The sequence below is a fragment of the Calonectris borealis genome, chromosome 2 (genome assembly GCF_964195595.1).
Source record: "Calonectris borealis chromosome 2, bCalBor7.hap1.2, whole genome shotgun sequence".
Taxonomy (NCBI): domain Eukaryota; kingdom Metazoa; phylum Chordata; class Aves; order Procellariiformes; family Procellariidae; genus Calonectris; species Calonectris borealis.
The window spans coordinates 163,961,154-163,980,188 of NC_134313.1; the positions used below are offsets into that span (position 1 = coordinate 163,961,154).

The 19,035-nt window shown below is 40.2% G+C and overlaps 1 protein-coding gene and 1 long non-coding RNA gene across 4 annotated transcripts in view; one reads left to right on the top strand and one right to left on the bottom strand.

Annotated features, from left to right (window-relative positions):
- Window positions 1-19,035, top strand: part of PRKAG2 (protein kinase AMP-activated non-catalytic subunit gamma 2) — a 233,615-nt gene that overhangs the window by 156,771 nt on the left and 57,809 nt on the right. The window lies entirely within an intron of this gene.
- LOC142079642 (uncharacterized) lies at window positions 647-18,991 on the bottom strand. 3 transcript variants are annotated; one of them, XR_012672739.1, is made up of 4 exons: window positions 18,489-18,991; window positions 8,667-8,827; window positions 8,226-8,315; window positions 647-1,512 (listed from the first exon to the last, which is right to left on the bottom strand). It is a non-coding gene; the product is annotated as an uncharacterized LOC142079642 (long non-coding RNA). The 3 variants fall into 3 exon arrangements; XR_012672737.1 differs by lacking the exon at window positions 8,226-8,315 and having other exon boundaries at window positions 647-2,346; XR_012672738.1 differs by lacking the exons at window positions 8,226-8,315; window positions 18,489-18,991 and adding an exon at window positions 18,295-18,441 and having other exon boundaries at window positions 647-2,346.

Here is a 19,035-nt window from a genome sequence, read left to right on the forward strand (position 1 = left end):
CATAGGATGTATAGCGCCTGATTATCTTTGTTTTGTACCCTCTGTACTCATTTATATCTGAGAACAGCGAGCGTGCAGGGCTGCCAGTGAATCATTAGGTTTTTTGGTTTACTTGGGAACAAATGTCAGCAGCTACAGATCTGTGAGGAACAAAGCCCTGGATGTTTAATTTTCAGCAGAGACCAGAGAAAGAGATTTGCCATGCTTTTCTAGTAGGAGAAACTGTTAGAGGAGAGAAAGGCTAAGTTTCTGCAGAAGGGCATGAATCTGAAGCTGAGAGGTGTTCACTCAGGACTGTTGTGTCTTTCGATCCCTGTAAGTTATTTACCTAGCATTCCTTTACAAATATGACTGCAGTAGACCAACATTCTTGATTTGAGTACTGTATCTCAAACATTTAATTTATTCTGAGCTGTGTGTAAATAAATACATGCTTTCACAATGCACATGCCATAAACAAATCTGTAAAAGGCAAACTCAATTTTTTGTTTACTTAGATCACCATTTCTTGGCATAACAATTCCAATTATCTTAAAAACACACTATAAATTGTATGATAAATGGTTTCATAGTGGCCATGCTGTTAGATGATCAGTTTAATGACAGGGAAGCTTCAATGTTGACACCTGAAACGAGAATTTGACTCTTATCTATAAGGCTCTGTCAACTTAAATCTCATTTACTTATTACATTGTTTAACTAGTGATGATAATGTGTGAGATTCCAGAACTATTATAAATCATTCATGATTGTTATATATATATTGCAGTAGCAGAGGAACCCTTGGACCAGGCCTGGAATTATCGTTTAAAAAAACCACAGAACAGCAGATAACTATAGGAAGGTGCAGTATCAGGACTTGGAACTAATCTTAGCCCATTTTTATAATTAACTGCATTTGAAGCTGATTGTGTACTTGTTTTTTATATGTCTGAGACTGTGGCACAGAGTGGTTAAATCTGTCCAGTAAGAGAGAAGGCATGGAGGAAAGAATAAAAATATTTATTTCCTAGCAGAGGTAATCAAAACCTTTCATGTTTTAGTAGCACTTAGAACAGTGTATATCTTGATGTGATTTTTTAAGCCTTAGATTCTGGTGAGGTGAATAAAAAGTGGGAGACAGTTCCTGACAGAGGGAGATCTTCCTTCAGCGAGTATCATCTCAACACAGTATACAAACCTAAGCAATTAACCTCATGCTAAATGGATGTCTGTGGTAATCACTAAGGTCTGGATTTATCCCGCCTAACTTTAGAAACCTATCTGAGCTGCTTAAGTTGGGAGTGTAGTAGCTCTAGTTGTCTCTATATCCCACAGAGAGGCATTTGCAGTGGATGAATCAGATCTTCAGTGGGCTGAACAGCCTTTTGCACTGATTATAAAGGGAGTGACTCCGGGTGTTGCATTTCTAACTGAGGCACTTCTCTTAGATGCCCAAAGCTAGATGTGATGAGGCTGTGACACACCATTGCAGCAGCTCTTACAGGCTTTCCTCTGGGTGTGTAGGTGTTCCTAGAGGTTGAGTTAGAAGGTTATAATGAGCAATTCAGCTGATAAAAGATCAAAGTTGTACCAAAAGATTACTGTACGCTGCATTAAATGGGGAGGGAGCAATTTGATTTTTCACAGTACAGTTCATGACTCTGTACTTTGGCCTTGTGTTATTTGGACTGTGTAACGTTCAGGCAGTAAGTGGTAAATGATAACTCTTCTCTAATGTGACATTACTAACCATGAAAGGAATGTAGAGAGGTTGCAAATTCAATAACGAACATGTTTGCCCCGTTTCTGCTTTGCCCGTATTTTAAAGTGGAATGCAGTATGTTGAGCTTAATGTGGTTGTATCCTTTTCATTTCATCCTTTCTTCTTCCACTGATGCATAAGAGACTGTGAAAATAGCAGTATTCCCTGTCTCCTGCAAACACAAGCATTTTTGTAGTACATCATTTTCTGGCCTTTACGGGTTTCCCCTTTCCAGGCATGAGAAGAGTCCAGGCCAGAGAAAGAAGATGCTAGTTCCAAACTGAGCAGTTGCCTTTGAGTTCTCTTATGGTGAAAAACAGGGTTGGGGCTTCCTCTGCTCAGAAGAAGTGACAAAGGCAGAACATGCTTACAAAGCTTCTGAGCCGAGTAATTTCCCAGAACGTTCTTAAAAAGAGGGCATCTCAGCGAGAAGGTTGTCTGAGACTTCTCTAAGCTTGTGTGAGCAAGCCCTGTTAAAACTGCAGATACAGCTCGCAGGAGGGATTGAAAGAGTCTGGTCTGTATCCATTTTACACAGTCCTTGCTGCTCCAGCATATGGAAGAGGAGAGATGTAACGTACAGCTGGGACTCTCTTCCAGTCCTAGATACCGAGAGGGAAACAAGATTGTTTCTGCAGCTACCTGTGTGTTAAACAGTAGCACTTCCCTGCAAGGCTATTCATGATGTTTCTTAGCCAAAATGTAGTAAACTCAAAAACAGGGTTGTTAACTTGTTCAGCGAGAAAGGCTATTACATCACACCCTGCTGCTGGCAAGGAGCCTGGGAACCAGAATATGTGCAGCAGGTCCTTCAGTTTGGCTCCCTCCAAAAAGCCATGCCACCTATCAGAGCTCCATAATCTAGCTGGCTGATTAAAGAGATTTAAATCTGATGAAGAGAACAGAAAAGTGTTCTTTGATTCTGATGTTGTCTTAAAAAAAAAAAAAAAAAAAAGCACAGGCTGGGAAAAAAGGAATCCAGTCTGCAAATGTACAAGAACTCCCTATTTCAGCATTCATGTGGTTTAAGGCAATATATTACAGTGCCAAGACATTACTGTGATTCAGCTTTGATTTACACCACAGTAAACTGATCACAGAAATTAGAGCCAGAAAGGCTGTCATTTACCAGTGAAGAAAGCTCTTGCAGTATTGTTGTGTCCAGACTAGTTTTAAGTGCCTTAATACCAGCCTTTCTTCTGGGAGATGATCCTGTTCTCTAATAGATCCTATGGGCTGTAACAAGCCATCGTTGTCTAAACGTTTCTCTCTGTGGGAACTGTTGCTGTCCACGTGAAAGTGTGTTTAATTTAAAAATGGTATATATTTGTCCAACGGTTGGCATGTAACTAGTTAGTTGCAAACGTAGTAAATGAATAGCTTTTTGATGAACTACATAACGATTAGATACCATATTAATGGAAAAATGTCTTGAGCCCACCCGATTTGATTTCAGTCTCCTTTGACAGAGCATCATGGTGGCTCTACTGAATTGAATGTAGGTCCACAGGAGAATTATTTAATATGGTTGGAAAGTCCATAGTGAGATTCAGTGGGACATAAAGAATAAATGAACCAGTAAACTCACTTGGAACTGAACATTACAAAAACAGAAAGCTTCAGTTATACCACACTACTCCTTTTTAATTACAGCTCCCATTTTATTAATATTCTGTTCTCTCACTTCACCTTCTCCCTATTAGGCTTATCTTTTGTATCACATTTGGTATTCTCCTCCCCTCTTAGTATTTAAAATATGCAACAAACATCTTACTAGCCATTTTCTATTGGTTAATTTGCTTTTTTTTAAAGCTACTTGTTTGGTTTAGAAGAAAAAATGTTCAGTTACAAAACACTGGTTTCCTAATGTATTTGTATTCTGATTGCAGTGTTCAGATTCATGGCAATCAATCTTAGGATGCAGAGAAATTTTATTGCATAAAGATGCCCTAAGGAAATGTGTGTCTGTGTCAGCTTGTGGCTTTTTCTGCAGCCACAGAGATAATTTAATCACCTATCTATGGATTCAGTCAGTGGAGAACTTATTTTAATGGCATAAAGTCCTACAATTCCTGTTCCTCCTAGTCCTAGATTAGAAGGAGAAAGGCTAGGTGGAAAGGATGAATAGCCAGAATGCTGAGTCCAATCAATTCCCAGCTGCTTTGACAGCTCTCATAAGGCTATAAGTAGCTAAGGCAATTAAAACTAGAGCATCTATGAGTCTTTTTTAAGATACACATTGGTACCAAAATCATGACCCCTGCATCCTGAAGACAGTTAGTGGCTTAAAGCTAAGTTACTTTTATCACCCTAAGTCCTGCACTATGCATGGTATAAAAAGGCTAAACCTAAGGATCTGGCCTCATGTGTCTATATAAATAGATATCTTTTGAATAAGTAACATGACGTAAGAGGGTGCTTTAAGATTGACAGCCTGGTTTTACCAATTGAACTGATTTCTCATGGCACAGTTTAATTCTGCATTTTAGACTTCTTAATTTAATAAGCATCCCGTTATTTTGCTAGAAGACCGGAACTTCCCGTAAGAGAAGCTCTATTAGCGATTAGAAGCCGGATACATACTCTCTGATTTAATGTAAAGCTGCAGCTTAATATAGGATCGCTGACAGTTTCTTACTAGCTATATCTGGGCAATTTTGGAACACAAGAATTATTTACCATCGAGGCTGTTTATTCACAAAACAGTAGGGATTATAGACCAAAGACTTCCCATGAGAATGGAGGAGAGATGCACACTTTTGAACCTGTTCTGTTGCACCATGCATATTTTCCCTCTAGGGAAAATACAGCTAAGAATAAGCAAAAAATGCTTATGGAGGGGAACTCTATGAATTTCTCACCATCTTCATCTCTTTTAGCCCGGTTTTGTCTATATTGTATTTTTAGATACACTGTCTTTAATGGCCAACAGAGCTTTAAAGAATGTGAAAAGCTGGTTGATCCCAAAAGAACGTGGACTACATAAAGCAGTGATATTCCTTTCTCACTTCCTCACAACATTCCCCAGTCCCTTCCTCTGACTGGATGAAATAAACTGTTGAAATTGGGAGAAATACGGGGGATATCACAAACAACACTCACTTCTGTACAGCTTCTTTCCCCCAGCTTTCATATTTTATAGTGTCACTACCTGCTTGTGCATGAGGAGAGCAATACAGCTCTTTAAAAATACAGCTTGTGTCTGTGTTTTTTTCTTTTAAGATTACAATCAAGCAAGTCTGGCCATTTGAAAGTCAGCTGCATGGGCTGCTGACTCAGAAGAGGACTAGATACCATCTTGGCAGCAGTTTGGAAAAATGTTTCCATTGTGCTGGTGAAATGAATGCAAAATATTTATTCTTTGAGCTTGTTCACAACAGCATTCTCAGCTGGAACTGAGGGTGGGGCCATGTGGAAGACATTTGTAGGAAGACAATAATGATTTGTACAGTGCCTAAGGTACGCATAATCTTATTTTATGATTAACAAAGGACAAGGCTCCTACCATATGGGGCATATTAGCTGAAGTGTAAACCAGTGAAGTAATCAACGAAGAATAAAAAAGAAGAGGTAATGGAGGCAGAAGTCAGCAAAAGAAGGGGAGGGGGCAGAATTCAAGGGGGGAGGTTTTAATTTAGTCTTTTTGCATGTTTAAGGTTACAGTAAATTGCCAGTGATAAGGTTAATACCTTAGACTTTTGAATTTTTTATCCATCATACTTTTTCACTTACAACTGCACAAGCCAGGGCATCTGCAGTATGTAGAAAGTCTTCTTCCTTGTACCTCAGAACAAAAAATTACTAATTGCCATTTTGTGGTATATGAGCACATATGATTCAAGCAGAAGAATAAACACGATTCTTGCCCTGAGGACCTTATTGTCCAAGAGCCTGATCTAGCAAAACAGGCCAGGCAAATTCTAAAACCGTAAGAAAGCATTGGCTTAAACAGGATTGTTCCTAAGCTCTACTTCCAGTATACGCTTGCAGAATGTATTTTAAGTGTAGCCATAACATCGCTAGCAATGACAGAAGGCATTGAAGAAAGGTAACCTGAAGGTTACAGCACTGAGTTTGGTTGAGGTTGCTATGTATTTATGTTGCTGAATCTCAGGTGCTGTTTTGTTTTGGTTAATGTCAATGTGATGATGGCCTTGATCCAGGAAAGCACTTAAATGTGTGGTTAATTTTAAGTATGTTGGTAGTCCTGCTGGAGTCAACAGTACTAGAGCACTTAAAGCTATGTGCATGCCTAGTCACTTTGCTGGATCAGGGTCTTTGTACAATTTTTATTGGCTATGAAAATCCTTACAAATGACTAGCACAAGTACTGAAGATGAGAAAGGAAGCTGATGGACAGACAGAGGATGGAAAAAAAAGTTGGGGAGAATATTAAAGGCTCAGAAAAGACTAAGTGGAGGAAAGAGCTTGGGAATCGGAGGAGAAGAGAGCTCCTGGTGACAACAGAAAATAGGTGATCACTGAGTGGCAGGGAGAACAGCAGCTGCAAGATTGCTATCTTCCTGCTGTTGTGTGTTTGGCCTTTCAAGCTTTGGGTGTTGGGATGGTATTTACTTGGAAACATTCGTGATGTGTACTGCCTCAGGATCCAGCTCCTTACATAAATGGAAACAGCTATTGATGAAGAAATGGCTTATGAAAGACGACGACAGGTTCCTCTCCAGCACCTCACTTGAGCATGCTGATGATGACTGCACAAGAGTACATCCCAACAGACCTGTTGCACGCAGGGACAGGAATCAGCCAAAGCTGATTTCTTAGGGAGCACTGCGAGGAATAGTTTTCACAGAGAGTGCACAACTTTCTTTCCTGGAATATGTCTTCAGAAAAAGGCAGCAAGATGCCACCGAGCATGGCTATGGTACAAAAGGACATAATACAAACCGGTCACCAAGTAGTTTCTTCCATCATTCAGGATTTTACAGGTATGGAGGTTACTTTTTGAAGAAAAGGATGCTTTCCTCAACCTTCCTTCTTCTCCTCATGGCCTCAAGCATTTTGCTGTTGCGGTTTTAGAGAAGAAATCTTGGAACTCAAAGAGCATTTCAGTTGCAGAGTTTTTAAGGAAAACAAGAGTTTAGAAAGGAGAAAAATATAGTGCCAGGGCATGCTTTAGAGATCAGAGAGAGCTGGCTGCAACCATTTGCCCTATCAGAGATCACTTGTGCAACTCTAAGTCACTTGGTCTCCCAGTGCCTCAGTTTCCCATTTATTAAAAAAATGGGGTAACGCTTCTCTAAGTCAAAGAAATGTTATGATGATAAATACAGAAAAAAGTTCTACAGAACTCAGATATTTCTAGAACAGGAGCTGCAAGTGGCTTAAGATAAGTTAACCATAGATAGCATGTGTTATATTTTAATTTACAGTTGCAGACTGCAAGCATGTATAGGAAGCTATCATGTTTTCAGAGCACATCAAAATTTACACAGAAGATCACTGTAAAGTAGGCTGCTCTTCTGAGTTCTATGTTTATTTTAGAGCTTCCTTTAAAACAGTTCAGGCATTCTCAAGGACTGATATTTTTCAAAGAATTATCAGAGGACATACTGTCCTGTACATTATATAAGGATTAGTATATATACACACATGCCCAAAACTTGATGTTGTGCACTGTAATGTAGACTTGCTCATTTTTACTTGTTTTTACCATAACTAGCCATGAAATGACTTTAAAACCATGAATCAATGTAATGTCTACCTAAGCCTATTAACAACCTTAAATAAATACTTACTGTTTTTCTAGAGATCCATAGCCAGGCATCTATTCCGAACTCAGTGTGCCTTTCCCAAGAGCTTAAAATATCATCAAAACAAACTAAAAATGAATATAACAACCCCTGAAATGTCAAAGCCAAATCAGCTCCCCTTCTTGCAGGAATGTCCCATACTGTCCCTCACAAGGCGTTACTTGGGCATCTCCTGAGAACAACCCAGCTGAAACTGCAACACTTAACCCAAATGGCCAAGGTTAGAGAGTGCTCTTGTGGTTGCCCAGCCAGCAGCACTTTCCCTCCTGCACTGCCTCACTCCTCCGTGAGCACTTTCACTGGCTCCTTCTCTGGCAGACAGCACAGGACACAGGTAGTCTCCCTGATACAAAGGTCCAAAGCTCTGAGAACTCTTTATCTCAAAAGATGACATTCTTTGTCTCAAAAGATGATTAACTTTGAGATATATGACCATTTTGGCAGAAACAACCACTTTAATCTCAAACTAATGACTGCATTTTTTAATTTAATATTAAACTGCTTTTTTTTTCATTTAAGTTAAACTGACACTGGATTTCCAGTCTGCTACTTAAGTGTGCTTCAGAAGCAAAGAGGCATCTCCATAAGGCTTATACACAATTTAATGTACAGTAAATAGAATTTAATCCTGACTCTACTGAAATCAGTGCCAATTTTCCTATTTACTTCAGAAAGGCTAGATTTTCTTATGACTCAATATATTACCTTACCTTGTAATGACAATTTAAACAGTCTGCTTTCATACCATTGTTAACTGGGAGGTACCACTCCATGTTAATACGGAAGTCTTCTCAAACAGGCTGTTGAATATTGAATGCAATGTTTTATTTCCATATTCTGAGAGCTTTGAGATAAGCTACAACAAAAAACCCTAAGGAAGCACGTCAAGAAATAATTTCAGCTCTTTGTGGACATTTAACTACAGACTGAATCTGTATCTAAGCTTATGTGCTTGTGAACCCAGTGTTTGCCATATCCACACTATAAGCATCCACTGCCCATGAATACACTTTTGTATCTGCATCTCCACGAGCTCTGCAGTAACATGAGCATGGCGGCAGGCTTGCTGGAGGTGTATACCTGGTCCTTGGCGTGGAACTAATTTGAATTTTTTTCAATTCAGCTTCCTGGAATACAGGGAAAAGCCTTACCAGTATTTCCATGTCTCTTTATGATATTGTTTGTAGTCACAAAACATTTAGCTCAGACTTGATATGCTTCCTGCTTAGCACAGTCCTTGCTTCAGTCCTTCCAGGCGGTGTCAAACCATAGAACCAGTACAGAGGACAATGTGGTTTCACTTGTAGTGTACCTGAAATGATGGAAGTATATAGTTAAGAGGCTGTCAAAAGGGAAAGCATGCATGACAGAAGGAAGATATCCATTGCATGTTGCTGTCATTGCAGATTTCTTTTGTGCCTAACAATAAAAAAGAAGCAGTGCACAAAAATTAGGCCTGGAGTGATCAGCAGCAGACCTGGAAGTAATTGAGGAAGAGGGTTAGGTTCCTCAAGCTACACAGATTCAGTGCCATCTGAAAACCAGCTTTTTGTCAAAAATTAATTTATTTGGAGATTACAGGTCAACCATAGGCTGTGTGTTGAAGGACATTTACTAATATATTGGTCTGTTTATTAATATATTGGTATGTCTATGCATAATAGTAGCTACTCTGAGATAACAGACTTCACAAGCTTTAGTGGGGCCACTGATGGCACTCATGCCTAGAGTTTGTCAGCTGTGGGGTGGGCTTGAAATCTAACGCAACACAGCCCCTTAGTGCTATGAGGTAGTCCTTCTCAGGTGTTTAATGTCCTCTTAGAACTGCACTGAAAAATACTTCATTATCTTTGCCTGCCTCTTTGAGATAGCTTTCAAATACTCCTTCTGGAATCCTATTGAGTATTGAGAAGCCCAGTCATGATAAGCTCTGCAGAAAGTGGCCACCTATAGCACAGCTCATTTGCTCCACATTTAGCCTGCAGTTACCTGCTTCTTAGTGCAGCTCGAGCCACAGAGTGAATTATTTGTTCAGTCCAGGTCTACATAAATTTCTTGAAGAAGTTTTGTATAGATTGTGGGTGATTCAGCTCCGAGCTGAAGGTTGTCTCTATTTTTCAGTAAACCATCCTTGTAACTCTGACCTGCATCATCCTGCTAACGTCTAGGTTCAATAGATCTACTTCCAGCCTTTCAAAACTGATGATGATCATGAAAATTACATTTTAACGGTAGGCTATTAAGTTACTAGAATTTTGCAGTTTACTCAAGCCTGAAGTGTGGCATCAGTTAACTTCAGGCTTTGTTAGGGAAAAGGTGTTTCTTTTTAAGTTTAAAAAATATCATCACTGAAAGCTGGTGTAATGCTTGCACAGTGAAGTCACTATCCATGACCAACGCTTTGAAATATAACACTAAGATGAAGAAAGTGAAATGGTGTATAGTAAATGTGTTTATTTAAATCAGATTTGGCCCTGAGTATTTTTTTATTTGTTATTCTCAGTGGCCTCTGTTCTGCAGATTACTCATCAGTACTCTGGCCTCAATCCAGCTAAAGTACTTAAGTAAGTGCTTAACCTTAACTAACAGAAATAATCCTGTATTCAATGCCAGTGAATGAGACCCATGGAAATGTGGGCTCACGCTTACTCTTCTTTTCCATTCACTTCAAATTAGTGCATGCTTACCTGTTTTTACCATTAGTATTATCTTAATCTGTCCTTTGGAGTTTTTTTAAATGTATGTTTGTCACAACAAAATATCTACTGTGATCATGCTTATTACCTGATTACTGCAGCTTTCTCCACCGATAATTTCCCCTTGCCCTCAACCATGCCCCTCAGTGTGATAAAAGGTAGGTCCTATTACAAAGAGACTAAGGAGCACTCAAGCATATGTGTGAAAACAGCTAAAGTATATCTTTTCGAGCATATACGATAACAAACATTTAAGACGAACACTTAAAAACTCCGGAATAGATTAAAACAGTAAGTGGCATCCCTGTGTTTGCAGAATGAGGTAGCACGCTGTAACATCAGTATTCTTAACAAAGTCAGGTTAGTTCCTCACAAGTACTTAACATTTTTGAACTCCTGTGTTCAAAAGGACAGAATTTAAATTGTTAGGTTGTTTGTTTAATAATGTGTCACGCTGATAATACTGATTCGGGCTCCACGTATATTCTACATGAGTAATCTGAGGAATGAATATTGGCCACAAAAGCTTATGTAGAGAATGCTTTTGATATTCTTGACTCAAAACTCTGCCTTATCTGAGTTGCAGAGTAATACAGGATCAGACACACAGCTAGAGATTAGAGGTTATGTAAACAAATCCTGCCTCTTCTCCACTTCTGCCTCGACTTCCCTGGAAGAATTTAGCAGGTGATCTAGACTATACCTTGGTCTTTTACTTCCTTTGAAGTTTGTTTTTTAGAAGCGCTTAACTCTTCTGTCACTGGTACCATTTTTTTTCTCAAAGTGAGGTGCTGCAGGACACTGTGTATAAAATAAGTTCTTTGTTTCTGGTGTTAGAGCAAAGGAAGTTTTGTAAATCTATCCTGTTTCTCAATTAAGTCAGTGACAGAACTCACTGGGATTAAACTGCAAGTTCATTTCCATACAGAAATATTTAGGAAGGGCTCTCCACCAAAAATGTGAAATCACTCTGCACATTCAGTTCACATGTCTTCAGGGTAAACAGATTTCAATACTCAGTACTGTAATCGCAGTGAAGATTTAGTAGAAATGCAAGGTGTCCATTTCATCATTTTTCCTAGCGCTGAATGCACTCCTATATTCCTTTTTTTTTTTTTTTTAGGATTTGGCTAAATTTGATTGTTGTTGTATTTATGTTATCCATTTAACCTACTAAAGATCCCCAACTGTGACTGCTTATCACTAATAATTAACTCTGTAAAGTAATTAATATTATAGCTACTGTTATGTGGGAGGATACCTGCAGTGGGAGGCTAGTTACTAGTTCTAAAATGTAAAAGCAATATATAGTTGATCTGTATTCCATGTCAAAAGACTCCTGCTTAGGACCACTGGGCAATTCGTATTCTGATGATATTGGGCTGAAGAAAAAAAATCCTTTCAGGGTTATAGTTCTTATCCAATGGCAAACTCCGTTTGAGCTGTTTTAAAATGAAACCATTAGAGCCACCTTTAAACTCACCATACAGTATTAGAAAGATACATAGAATATATACCCTTGCTTCATCACTTTCATACCTGCTGCAGGACAGTTGTGTCTCTAATTCATTGAGGGTCTTACAGATTAGTGACAGAGCACCGAACTGACACCAGTAGGGATCCGGTGGAGAACATACAATGTCAATACAGAGTACATTTTCTATGCCAGGTTTTGTTATGGAATTTGGTTACTGTGTTCTAAACAAATTGTAATCTCTGAGTTGTCACCACCTTCATTTATACATGCTACACACTGACATGATTATAGCATCTAATATTTCAAAAGCCTTTTAAGACTAGAGCAAATTTTATTGCATTCCTTCCAGGTACAGGAAGAAAAAACTTGAATCCAGTATTTTGTATGAGACATCCCCTTCCTTACTAGTTTGTTTGGTGCTGGAACAGATTCCTTAGAATAAATGGTAGAAACTACAATTCCTGCACAGCTGCTCTGTTCACTCCGAGATTTTCGAGGTAAGGAGGACTTTGTATCAGAACCAGGCCCAGAGCTCTTCACTGGGACTGACCATGTTCTCTAACCACCTAACAGACTCTTGGACTGCCATCCCAGCCTTTTCACCAAGCAGTTAGCATTTTTAAATACAGAAGGGATGGGATCCTAATCTGAGCCTCACTGATTCTAGTGTTCTCAGCTGTTGTAAACCACTGGTATCAGTTATACTCAAGCAGAAAACAAGTAGGAGTTTAATTTACAGTTTAACCAGCAGATGAAACCTTTTTTCCTGATAACTTCTGTCTTTTTCCACTTCATGAACTAAATGAAGCCAAAAATAAGCAGCAAGTGTTTTAAATTAATTTTGCTCAAACAGATTGCAACAGAATAAGCGTATCTATGACATATATTTGGAAAAATTCTAAGTTGTTCATTGACAGCTCATCAGGAGAAGAGCTGTTAACTACTTGAGTTGTATAGAACTGTAATTGTAGTAAGGAGCACTAGCAAATGGTGGGAAAATTACCATTTGTAGTTTACTCTTGCATTCAAAATGGGTTTGCCTTGATTTGCATTTAGATGGGAATTCCTTCTTGTTGCTCTTCAATCCATTAGGTTTTATAAGGTAAGTAGCTTTTTTTTTTTCTTCTGAAGTACTTCGAAGGGCATTCAGTTTTACTGCTGCATTATGAGCTGTGCAGGTGGCACTCCTAGCATATCAGTATTGTGTCACTGCCTTCATTGATCAGAATGAAAGGAGGAGTAGGAAAGTCAGGAAAAGCTTTGATCAAGGCAGCTTTGAATTTACCTGGAAATGCTTATTTCTAAATAAAGCACAGGTAATGGTTTTTGTTGCAATGCTTGAATAAGTCTGTTCCATGCAGACTTCTGATTTGCACCCGCATTTCTTTTTTTAGGTTGTTCTTTCTATTCCTACCCGGTCATCAAAGACTAATACGTAATCTTTATTATTACTCAAACAGTATTTGCTTTAGAATTTTTCTAATTTAGAATTAAGGCTACTTGTTTGGGGGGGCAAAGCAAATTTACATTTGTATTAGATTGTTAGTAAACTGGCTTTTGTACAAAACATACATATAAAGACTTCTCATTGAATCCTCATACTAAGACTAAATATATTTTTCTAAAGATTGGGCAAAAATAGAAACAAAAGAAAATGAGTCTGGAAAGGACATTAAAAATTAATTTCCCCCCACAGCACAATCAATTATATGTAAATAATTCCCCCAAAATTTTTTTTTTAACCTGTTGCTTAAAAACTCCCGTGACAGAGATTTTACAGTTTTTTTCAGCAAAGTGTGCTGGTGCTTCACTATTGTTACGTTCAGAAAGTTCTCCCCAAAGTCCAGCCTAAGACTTCCTGGCTAAAGGCTAAGTAGATAACTCCTTATCCCATGGTCCCAGAAGATAGTTTATCACTTTCCTTCTTGCAAAAACACATTATATTTGGAGGCTGTTATTACATTTTCCTTCAGTCCTTTTTTTTTCTTTCTAGACTAAGGGAGGTTTTCAAGTCCTTCTTTATGGGTCATGTTTTCTGAACTTCTAGATCATTGTTGTTGCTTTTCTTTGGACTCTCTTGGTTCATTCTCGAGTTCAGTGCCCAAAACTGAATGCAGGATCCTAGCTGGCATCTAACCAGGGAATGTGTAGAACAGATTCTCAGTGTCTTACCTATGACACATTTGTAGACAGTGTGATTTTTTTCCCAAGAATCTGATATTGTTGTCTGACATTTAGTTTCATTCTCAGGTCTTTTCCTTGCATGACTGCTGCAAGCCAATCCTTTCCCATTTTATTTTTGCATTTGATTATTGTGTAACGTGCTCTACTTATTCATGTCAAAATGCATCCTGTTTTTGAAAACATTGCAGCAATTCTCAAGATTATTTTAAGTTCTAAGGCTATCCCTAAAAGAGCAGCATCTCTTAGCATTGAGTCATTTGAAAATGCGATCAGGTTATTCATTATTCATTATTCCTGCATCAAGTCATCAGTGAAAAAACTGAATGATAGAACTGAATGATAGAACACAGACCTCTGTGGAACCCTCTCTTAAACCCTTCCAGTTAGATAAAGAAATCTTACTACCTTTCTTGTGAATATTGTTGTGACCTTTAGCAGTCGTTTCATCTAGACCATCTGGCTTGCTACATGAGTGTCATGCAAGATAGTGTCAAAAGTCCTGTTAACTCATGTTGCATCTGCTTACCACAAGACTTCTAGCCTGTTATTAAAGTGACTGAGATTGGCTTCGCATTGTTTATACATGTTGGCTGACGATCTTTCTTTCCTCCAACTACTTAAAATGGGTGTATTTGTTCTCTTATCCATCTTGGAATCAAAGTTACACTGACTAGTTTATAGTTTCTTGGCTCTCTCCCCCCACCTTCCGTTACAGATAGCTATGCTCAGCAGAAGGAACCTGATCAAATGGAGATGTAGAGATCTAGTCAGTACAGTGACTGGAGTCCAGCATGCTTTTATTCCAAGTAGTTGTCTAAAATAGGCCCTGTGAATGATGTCCTAGAAATGTTTGTTTCTCCACTGACTGCAAAAGTAGTGGGCTAGGGTAACCCGTTCAATGTGAAAAGCTACACAGTAGGTGTCTAAGCTCAAGCGAGTTGAATTTCGTTTAAAGCATTTTGATATAGCTGGTCTGATGACTGCCACTGATAGATCCCTATCCCAATGGATGCATTCCTGCTAATTCAGGGAGGCAAGATGGCAGGAAACTACATCAAAAATAATCTTCTGCGGATGTTAATTGCTGTTGACATCCCTGAACCAACCCTACAATTTAAATACTTAGCGTGTTCTTATGAAAATAATGGGATTCCTTCAATAGGATATAGGACTAAAAGGACTCCTAGATTATCAGATAGGTTTTAACGTGTTCATTATAAGTGCAGATATAATTTGGACTGATTTTACTTCTACAGAGTATTAGTAACTCCCTGTACTCTAGAAAGCTAAAGAAAACAGGCAGGGACAAAGTAAACAGTTACCTATTAAAATTTACGTTCTAGTCTTCCCAGAAGTCCTAAAGCCTCTTTTGTTTACATCACCTTTTTATGACTTTTGCTGTTGTATCAACCTTGAGTTGTTTTACTTTGCTTCTACAAAGATTGCTGGCAGTGCTGTATTAAGCCTCTGTATTAGCATTACGTCGTAGGTCCATGTTTTTTGGCATAAGTAATGCCCCTGTAAAAACCGAATTGAAACCTAGCAAAGAAAAAAATGTGTTCAGGCAGTTTTGGTTTTGCCTATATTTCTCTTCTAAACTTTTATATATAAAATTTATTTTGCTTAGCAGTATTCAGTATACGAACCATATACGGTCTTGTCACATTGGGTATCTCAAACAGTTAAAACAGGTTACCTGACATGCTCTGATAGCAAATATTTAAACTATAATCTAGACAAATCCCTTGGTTATATTTAATAGAAAACTCCTGTGGCAGTAGAATAAATAATCACAATAAACAGATATTGAAATGTTTTAATATATAATATCATCTTGGGGGGAATTATAGGTCCTTTGAAAGACAGATCTTTTCCCTATCTTTAACCAGTTATCCTTTTGTAACATGACATGCAGAGTTTGTAGAGAAAAGCAATACCTAAGACCATTGAAAATATCTGCTAATTTATCTAACGCTAGTAGATAGTAGTTCACAAAGAACACAACGGTGTTTTTACCACTGATTTAAGCAGACTTAAGAGTGAGTTGTTTCCAGAAAGTGTGGTCCCACTGTCACTCCTGCCCTTGGCACTCCTTGTGCCAGTGCTAGCTGGTACAACTGCGCAGTGAGTTGGATGAGGAACTGATTTGGATAAAAACCAATCTTTTCTTTTGGTCCGTTTGGTTTTCAGCTGCATCAGTTTCCTGTTCTGACTCACTGTGTTGCCTACAAGCCAAAAGGAGCTAGAATGCAAAGCGGGGAGCAAAATGAACACCATGATCAGCAGCTTGTTCCAAAATTGGTTTAAACAAATTGTGAGACTGCAGGCAGAGTGAGGGATGGGAGTTTCAGCCTTTACTTCTCAATTTCCTTTGGGTTTTTTTTGAGCAGTATGGATGTTACAAGATAGCTATAATGTTTCCATTACAAATCTCTGTTATGTATTAAATTACTGCCTTTATATCATCTTGAGTTTCTCATAGTACTCTTGGTCTGGATGTAGATTCTGTCACTGCAAAACCGTGATCTTGCAGTAAGCTCTGAGGTTCACAGTGCAGTGTAGTTCATTGCATGAAATAATAGGCTTAACAGACTTCTTATAAACATATCCGTGTTTTGTAACAGGTGAAATGCAATGCAACTTTGAAGATTCAGTGTCACTTCCAGCTACAACCAACCTCAGAGTTGTATGTCCTCATGGCTGGTGCTTACTAGATAAGTATGGGGAATAAATACTTGTTGTTTTTAAAAAAAAAAAACAAAATCATGACAGTTATTTCCAATCAGATATGTCATCTTATTCTTCTCTTCTTTTGGTTAGCAAAAGAGGTTAAAAACTCGTATCAATATCGAGATACATGATAATGAAGATAAATTATTTAGAGCTTTTAAAGCTAGCTCCCAGACATAATTAAAAGCTTCCAAAGCATTTTAATTAGTAGGCTGAAAATATTATAAATTAATATGAACTGCTTTGGTATCTTCTGTGGCTGGTCAGTTAAGAGTATTTATTGAAATCCTAGAAGTCTTTTAAAAATACGACTAGGAATGAAATATTTTAGGATTTTCTTTCCAAAGGATCTTTACAGTAAAGAAGAACTGGATATTGTTAACTTCCTCGTCTACCCTTAAAAGTGTCCCTAGACAGAGGCAGCTTGGGAAAAAGAAGCTGTCACCAACAGTTAGCTTCCTGGCTTGAAACTTCTCTGAACTTGAGAAATGACAAACAGCTTTCTGTTTTCCCATAATTTTTGGCTCTCTCCTCCCATCACAGCTTTAATTCTTATTATCTTTCATACTTTCCTATGTTCTATGCACATTACTGTGCTATCCTAGATCTATTCAACCTTCCCTCCTTGAAGGACTTGCTGAACTTTTGAAGCTTGAGCCTCTCCTTAGGGACCAACAGATTTTAAATGGCTTCTGTAACTCCTTCAGAGCACCATGCATGCATGTCTGCCCACAAGATCTGTTGCCATTGCCAAAGAAATAATCTGTTTATCCACCTCTACAGCATCCATGTCCGAACTGGTCCTGCTGGGCTTCCTAAACAGTCAGTGAGGACCTGTTCATTATAGTTAAGGAAGCCTAGCTATAGCTTATCCCATCTCACTGTCTAAATAAATCTAAATGATAAATCTATTTCAAATATTTCCTTATTTCCATTGATTCTGCTATAGTGTGGCTTACAAGCCCAGATGCAGACTTGTAAAGCTGGGTGCAATAAATCCCGTTCTTGGTAAACAGAAGCCTCCCATGGTGTAAACTCCATCCTTCAGACACTGGTAACAGCAAGTGGTTTGGGCTGTCAGCATTATGTGCTCAGGTGCTCGAGGGCAAGCTCAGGGTGTTACGCCCTCTCACACCCAGCGCTGTTGAGAACAGCTCTGAAATACCAGTCTGTAGTGACAGCAATGGTGGGGCAGTCAATTCTTTTTTTTTTTTTTTTTTTTGGTTCTTCAACAGTGATTTTTAAAGTAGGATCATCTAATCTGATCTGCTGCACAATGTAAACTAGAATTTCAGTCACTAATCCCTGGATCAAGTCCCCGCTAACTTCTGGCTGAGCTGAAGCCCGTTACGAGGAGGGCGCTCAGCCGCAAGGCCGCCTCCCTCCTCCTCAGGAGACTGCTCCGAGGGTTAGCGACCAGCTTTGATAGAGCCGCGCGACTTACACGGAAGACGCCGACATTCGGGCTAATCTTGAATTGTAACTTCTCGACCGTTTTAAATGGAAACGAGCGCGTCTGTTCCCAAAGCGGGTACCCCGGGATGGCGGCTCGGCCCAGTCCGGGAGCTCCCTGTCACACACCGGGGAAACCCCCTTCAACACCCACCCCTCTCCGTCCCCCCCCGGGAGGGCAGTGGAACTGTCGGTTTCCCCGCCGCTGCCTTGCAGGTGAACGCGCGGGACCATACCAACCTCGTCTCGCGGGGGGAGCGGAGGACTTTCCTCCCCTCCGCCTTCCTCTTGCACCGGTCTAGTGCAAAGCAGCCAGCTGAACAGCCGAGCCTGAAGAGCGGGCTGCGAAAGGCGCTTGGCCTGGCAGAGCTCCTAGGGCAGAAAACCTCTCCCTCCTCCCCCTCCTCCCTTTTGCGCGCGGAAGTGGTAGTTACCTTCCCCTCCCGCTGCCTACCAACGGGCTTGACTGCAGCAAAATGGAACGTACCAATCCCTCCACCGGAGGGGGGGGGCGGGGGAGAGGCGGCGGCGAGGTGTGGCGGGACGCGCTGTCCTGCGAAAGGGCGTCCGGCCCCCCGTGCGCCTAAGGCCCGCCAACGCCTGCTCCCTCCGTGCAGGAGAGAGGCGGCGCCTCCGGGAGGCACGGCCGCGGGGAGCCCGGGGGCCGTAGGGTTAATGGGCTGGGCGCAGCCGCCGCGAGAGGGGGGAGGAAGGGCGAGTCCCGGTTCCTCCCCCCTCAGTGTGTGCGGTGTGTGTGTGAGAGGCAGCGCACATCGAGCCGTGCGTGTGTGGGAGGCCGAGGGGCAGCCGCCGCCGTCGCCCGGCCTCAGCGCCGTCCCGCCTTCCCTCCCCTCAGCGCTCGGCGGGAACAGCGCCAGCCGCCCCCTCAGCGCCGCCACTCCTCCTCCTCCGCCGCGCCGGGCTGTTCCGATGCCGCCGCGGGGCCGGTGAGTCCGCGCCTGGATGCTCATCTCCTTCTCC